Source organism: Gavia stellata, chromosome 27 (genome assembly GCF_030936135.1).
Source record: "Gavia stellata isolate bGavSte3 chromosome 27, bGavSte3.hap2, whole genome shotgun sequence".
Classification (NCBI taxonomy): domain Eukaryota; kingdom Metazoa; phylum Chordata; class Aves; order Gaviiformes; family Gaviidae; genus Gavia; species Gavia stellata.
Genome location: NC_082620.1, coordinates 6,690,110 through 6,696,287, shown reverse-complemented (window position 1 = coordinate 6,696,287; position 6,178 = coordinate 6,690,110).

Here is a 6,178-nt window from a genome sequence, read left to right as displayed (position 1 = left end):
TGTAAGTGTGAAGGTGGCCAAGGATTGCCAGCCTACTCTTTGGTGGTCTGAAGAGAACGGCAGAGGGAGGGACTGCACATGGGCTTGGTGACTGAACGGAACTGGGGTAGGGTCTCCAGGACATTGTGGGTGGTGGAAGTGTGAAGAGGAGCTCGTGTGGAACTACTGTGAGGGTGAGGGAGGATGTGAGGGTGATGGTGTGGTTTCAGTCTTGAAGTAATGCTCTGCTTGCAACTGGTATCTCAGCCTGGATTTCTTCCTGGGGATGGAGAATTCTGAGGTCTTTGCAAGTGCTGAAGTAGCTGTTGTCCAAGGAAAGCATCTCAGTCTACCAGCTAAACAATTGGGAATGTGACCTGCTGCCTAGTATGGTATGTGTCTTGGCTGTTGTTTTAGCCACCCTCGCCACTTATCTGGGAACATGTCAGTGCCATCTAATAGGGGCACAAGTTTGGTCAAACTGGAAAGAGATGTTGTCATGGCTGGGTGAAGCAGCCCACTTGCAGGAGCCCATGTACTGTAAGGGTCCTGTGCTGTTTTGAGAGCTATCCGATGCTATGGGCCTCCCTAGTGTAGGAATCAATGTCAAGTCCCATACCTGCCCCCTTCTTTCCACCCCTACCACCTTGGGTGTCTTGTCTGACTGATGTTCTTAGACATCTAAATCCCATTTCAGACCTTCTCTCCCTCCTCCCACAAACGCCACTGATCTCTGCTGTTGTGTGACGGGGCTCAGTAAGACTCTTAGCAACTCCGAGGTATACTACACTGGGCGTGATGGTTGCAGCTACTTACACTGAAGCTGAGCTCAGCTCCCTAGCTCTGCCAAAAGCGTGGTGGGTAAGGCCTCCTGTGTACCAGAAGGAACTGTATTGTCTGTGCAGAAGCTAGGATGTCAGTACGTCAATGCACACTTCTTATAGGAGTGGAGAATGGACCATGTCAATTTTTAGAGGTATTAATACTTCTCTCTGTTAGTGAGGGCTATGTTAAAGAATAAATATATTGGGGACCCTTATTTTTAATGCCTTCAAATGTTAAAAATATTAATAAGAGAATATAACAGTAGAGGTGGAAGCGAGCCTTCCTAAGCTACAGCTGGGCAGATTCTTATCTTATAGTTTGCTTAGCCCTTCCACTGCTCTCTGGACAGTTTTTGTGATTTGCGATTAACTGCCTTTGTCTTCACTTATGGTTCACCCCTAAAAAAGTTCTCAGACCCATGACTAGTGGAGAGGAGGGTCTGGGGCTGGGCCCAGGTCCCTGTTTGCCTGCCCTTCCCCCAAAGTAGACAGCCGTTCTTAGGCTGCCTTTGGCTGGACCTGATTGAAACCCAAGCCGCATTCCTGCAGGTGCATAACGCTGCACTGGTTATTCCATCAGGGTGGCACAGTCTCAAGTAATTGTCATTAATGTCTTTCTCCCTCCCTTTCATGTCTGTGCGTCAAAGGTTGGAGATCTTTACTTGCCAGTTCAAATTGCTTAGCACAGCTCATATAGACACCAGCTCAAAGTGGGGTTACTCATAAACTCCAGAGACATTTAAATATTTTATTTGACTTCTAGGCTGCAGAATAGCTTAAGGGGAAAAAAATTAATATGTTACCTGAAACAAGCACTAGGAAGAGCTTTGAGTTCCTCATCCTTGCTTTGATCACCAGTTTAAATTTGGTAATGGTCAGACACACCAGTATAACCCTAGACTGATCAAAATGGGAGTCCAAATTGAGATTATGGCCCTTTTTTCTTCAGGAGAGGCATATGTTTTGTGATTGGACTGATGATCAGAACAGTGGTTTTCAAAAGCAGCCTGCCACATCCAGTATGTAATTTAGTATGTTAAAATTCTGGCTGAAAGAGATCCAGGCAGGAGTGCTGGATAACCACTTGTGTTTTCAAACTGTTGGAAAAAAAGAGAGAAAGAAAACTGAACACTAAACTGAAGAGGATGGCTTGCTTATTTCTTAATGCAGAGGAATTATCAAAGGCTATTTGCCCTTAAATACTGGTGAGAAGCCATTTAGGTCCTTTACATATGCACTTTGTATTCTGTCAGTCTTTGGCATCGGCATGAAGTCTATGTCGCTGATCTTGCACATGAAATTAGAAGGCTCGACTTGCAATTAACCACTAGGCTAGGGGCAGGACCACTGTTTTCTGTTCCCACTCTGCCATAGACTCAGTGCAATTCTAGACAGATTGGTTTTCTCTCTCTTTCTCTCATCTCTGCCTTTCTTTCCCTAATACGGGACAGTAACTTGCCTCTCATGGAGAAACAATTTTTTAATGTGTGAAGCACTTTGGTAAATGTGCTATTCGAAGTAGTGTTCTCACTGTACTAATGGAATACTGCATCTTGATAGACTTCTTTACCTGTCACTTTGCAGGCTCTTGGCAGGCTTTGCCTCATTATAGTCTCCTTCGTTTCCTGAGACATGCATTTAATGTTCAGTTAGTTAAAATAATAATAACCCCTAATATTTTTATACCAATTATTTCTCAGTGAGTACTCTAGCTCAATGAGGGCAGAGAAATGAAAGCCCTTTTTAGGGTAATGTATGGAATGTAAGCCCTTGTTGTGGAACAAGGAAAGGGTGTATGGTAGTGACCTTAAAGGGGGCTAAAACTGAGACTAGAACTAGACCCCCTCTTTTCAGCTCTATGCGCACTCTGCTTCCTCTCAAGACTGAGAGGAGGACTTGTTCCGTAAAGCTTGGGTTTTTTCCTTTGTTGTAACAGTATTTTCATTATTATTGTTACTTAACTTTTACCATTTATCACTGTTGTGTAACTCTCCTAGCATTTAAGAAATAAAGGAGAATATAATGGAGTTTCAAGTTAAGGTTGATTTTCTTTCTTGCTTTTTGGAGATGCTATCTAAGCTATTAGCCAGCATTAGCTAATTCTTCCCAATAGCTGTGCAGTGTGTTTCATCTTGGAGCATCCTAAAGTGCTTGACAAAGTGCAGATTGGATGCAATAAGTTATTCCAGTGATTTCAGTATGGTTTCCACATGGGACATCATCATTTGACTTGGTCATGGGGCCCACAGACAAATTTTAGCTCTCCAAAAGTGTTGTATGATGAACAGATCTGCGGTTGTAGATGGAGTTCAAACCATCTATCAGAGAGGAAGGCTGGCAGCTCCTTCATAGTACATAATTCTGCAGCTCCAGAAGGGAAGATAACATATCCTGCTGGAATAGTTAACGGCACAATTTTATACTTCACTCCCAGCCCAAATTCCTCTTTTCCTTGCAGAACTAACACCTTGCAAAGTTCCTGCTACACATTCTGCTCTTGGAGGGCTTCCACGCACTGAGTAGTATCCCAGCTGGTGTGACAGAGTTCTTCCAGGGACACTGACGGGAGCAGCTTGTGTTGCTGCTTGGATGGACAGTGCAGGGTGCAGGTGCAAGAATTTGAAGGATCAAAGCAGGATATGAAACTAAAAAGTGGCCAAGAAGTGCATTTGGCAAACTAAGATTATTGAGCAGCTTGTCTAGCTCTGGCAAAAGTATTATCTTCTCTCTTACCTGGTTGGAAATCATACTACAGCCAGTCTCCTGCTATTTTATACCACCTTTTCACTGGGGTGAATCTCCCTGTGATGGCTGCTTGTGGTTTCTCAGATAACCAGGGAGGAAAAAAACCAAACAGGTTAAAAGCGTTGGGAGATGAAGACAGTGAGAAGTGGATGGGGAGTAGTTTCTTCGTTCTGCTGTTGTTGAGAATGAATTATGAGTTCTTGAGCAAGTTGAGCCAGGGGCCATGTACAATAAAGATCTCATCCAAATTACCCTTTCTGGTACTGTTGTGGGACTTTACTGGTCAGTCGCTGCTATAATCTGTAAGTGAGATTCTTCACGGTGAGGAGAAGCCAAATGAGAACTACTGAAAAAAAGATACTTTGGGCAAAGTGAGATCATCCTGGAGCTGGTGCCAGTCTGACTGGGAACATCTGACTGAACAGCATTTTTCTAAGATTTAAACTTACCCTTTTTTTTTTTTTTTTTTTCTTTCTTAAATGCCACAGGGAAACTAGAGCACCATGCCATAAAAAAAAAAAGTCTTCAAATTATACTGTTGATGCTGGAAGCCAGAGATGCCACCATTTTGCTGGACTGAGAGGACACATGTTGGATTGGATTTCTGTATTTGTTCTTTGTTGGGGGAATATGGAGCTTGAGTGGAGTTTTTTTGAGAGCTTCAAAAATACAAATGCAGTGTTTTCAGGCCTGTTGATTTGAACTTGCCTGACACTATGCATGTACAAGTTGCCTGGTTCCCCCTTGAACCTCGTGTGGCTTTTTTTTTTTCCTACACATGGGGGAGCCTGCAAAAAAGGCAGCTGCAATTATGCAATTATCTTGAAGAGTGAGGTCTTAGGGCATAGTCTTAGCTAGTGCTGGGTGTCATTAATGCTTTAAGCCCTGTTTCTTTCTGCTGGCACACTGGCTCTCTGCTGGCAGACTCCAGCCAACAACTCCACTGTTGGTTATTTGTTGCTGGGGCATCTTGTTACTTTTCTCTGTCTCTGTAGACAATGGGTCTGATTTTCCAGGAAAGCAGCTGGGAACAAGGAAAAGCTAATTTAGCAACCACAGGGCCTGCTTTGCAGACCACTGAAATTAAATATTTTCATTGTCTTCAACTCAACTGAAATTAAGTCCAGATTGCCTCCCAGTCTGGGGAGAGTCTTACCAGTAGAGACAGACTTGCTAGTCATTAATATAACAAATCTCTGAGAGGAAGAAGAAACACTGGGGACCTGAGAAAAGTAGGATGAAGATCCGAATAGACATTCCTAAGCAAAAAAACTCCACTGTTCCCTAGAAGTCAAATTTTTAAACGTGTATGTGGCCCTCTGCAGATCAGCTGCTCTGAAGACAATTGCAGGGAAATTTTTCAAGTGTGGCTCTCCCCTTTTAAAGAAGTGCTGCAGCTGCTAAGAAGGAGAACCAGAAAATGCCTGAGGAAAGAAAATAGCTTGAGTCATGATGAGTAGGAGCTGGATCGACCCATTAAACTCATTGATGAGGTGTGCATCGCATGAAAATGTTTGAAAATGCTTGACACTGCTGAGTGTATGTGTGCAATAGTGACTGGTTCTGCATGACTGGCACTAAGAAGACTCCAGAAAAAGTGTGGGAGTGCAATATCCCTCCATAACACACGTTCCTCAATTAAGAGGGTTTTTGGAAATGTCACTGAAAATACCCCCCATCATTTCCCCCCAGGTCTGTTTGTATTTGAATCCAGCGGCAGTGAAAGCCCTGGGGAGCTTTGCCCAGGAGGCTGGGAGCAGGTTGCTGGACCGCAAGTCTTTTGCTTCCCTCTAGTGTTTGATGTCTTTATTTCCTTGTAAACTATTGGGACTGACTTCTGCCGTGACCTGACTGTGCCCAAGGGCCGCGCCTCAGAGAGGAAGAATAAAAGGAAAAAAACCCCAAACTTGCAGATCTTTTAGACCAGATCCATGAGTAGTGTAAACTGACTTAGATCACACCCTGTTGATGAATACCAGCTCAGGAGCCAGCCTACAGCGTCTTAGTTTTAAGCACATCCAAACTGTGTGGTTGCAGTTACATCTTTGTGCTTCTCTTTCCCTTTTAAGATCATTTCCGTGTTTTGTTCTTATTCTGCATTGATGCTAATTTTGCCTGTGTGACTTGCTAGAATGAGATGGAATCTTTGCCCCAGAGGTGAAGAGCAGCTGCGTAGCTTGCCTTTTTGAATGTGCTGAAAGTCTTCGTATAGCGCTTGGTATTTACTCAGGGAAACTTAGGATCTCCGAAGAGGAGGAATATGTTGGCTAACAGTTCCTGTGAGGTTCATTCAGACACCAGCTTCTGACACAGTCCTTCAATGATAAAAGTCCAAAATCCATTTCTCCTTTTATTTGTAAACAGTGGTGATTTTGGAGAAAATACTTAAGCGAAGGAATATAAGGATTAGTCCTACTGATGGGACTCCATACTTTGGCAACCCAGATTTTGTGTCTCTAGGTTACTACTGTGATTCCAGTCTGGAAGGAATCTTCCCTGGCTAGTGGGTGTCATCAGTTTAGTTTCCAATACATCCGCGCTACTGGCCTCCTTGGAGGTACCATCAGTCCTACAAGTGGCATGGATAGCTGGCAGTACATGATGGGAAGCTTGCAGTGATGCTAACCGCA